Raw genomic sequence first — 760 nt, 5'->3', positions numbered from 1 at the left:
TGGGCAGAGGGGACTGCGGGAACTGTGGGATAGCTGACCACAGTGCACTGCTTCGAATGTCGACGCTTTCACCGTTAGTGTGGACTCACAAAGTCGAATTACTGTCCTTAGTGTGGACACAGACGTTCGACTTTGCAATATCGATTCCAAAAATTCGATGCAAGTAAATTCGAACTACTCTCGTAGTGTAGACAAGGCCTTAGGCTTGTGAGAAGGGAAACAAAACAACTTTCATTGTGTGATATAGTATTACTATCCATGTAGTTCATTAACAGGATTGGGGTCAGTGGGGTGATTTGAAAGATTATTTCACTTGAGGTAGTGAGGTAAGTGATACCAGTAACAAGCTGTTAGCTGGCAGTGGAGAGGGATAAGAGTTTGCCAGCAAGTTTCACAGCTGTTTGTGACAGTGGAGGAATAAAGACACACTCTGAAATATTAGATTCCCCTCTGGATCTTTGGAAAAGAGCATGCTCTACCAGCCATTGTCCCTTCTGCCCGTTTCTTTTAGCTTGTCCTACTCCTTCCCTACAATCCCCAGCTCCTTAGCCCTGCTCCATTTTCCTTGGCTAGTTAGTCTCTGGTTCCTGCCTGAGCTTAGTCTTCCTCCCAGTCTCTATCCCCAATCCCTCTGGCTTCTTATCCCATTTTACTCTCTACCCTTGCTCTTTACCTTGCTAGTTTCCCTATTCTCTCTATCCCAATCTTCCTCATGCCTTGTCCCAGTGCTTACCTTTGTGCTACAGGATGTCTGGGTGCC

This window comes from Trachemys scripta, chromosome 1, assembly GCF_013100865.1.
Source record: "Trachemys scripta elegans isolate TJP31775 chromosome 1, CAS_Tse_1.0, whole genome shotgun sequence".
NCBI classification, from domain to species: Eukaryota; Metazoa; Chordata; order Testudines; family Emydidae; genus Trachemys; species Trachemys scripta.
This window is presented reverse-complemented; position numbering follows the sequence as displayed.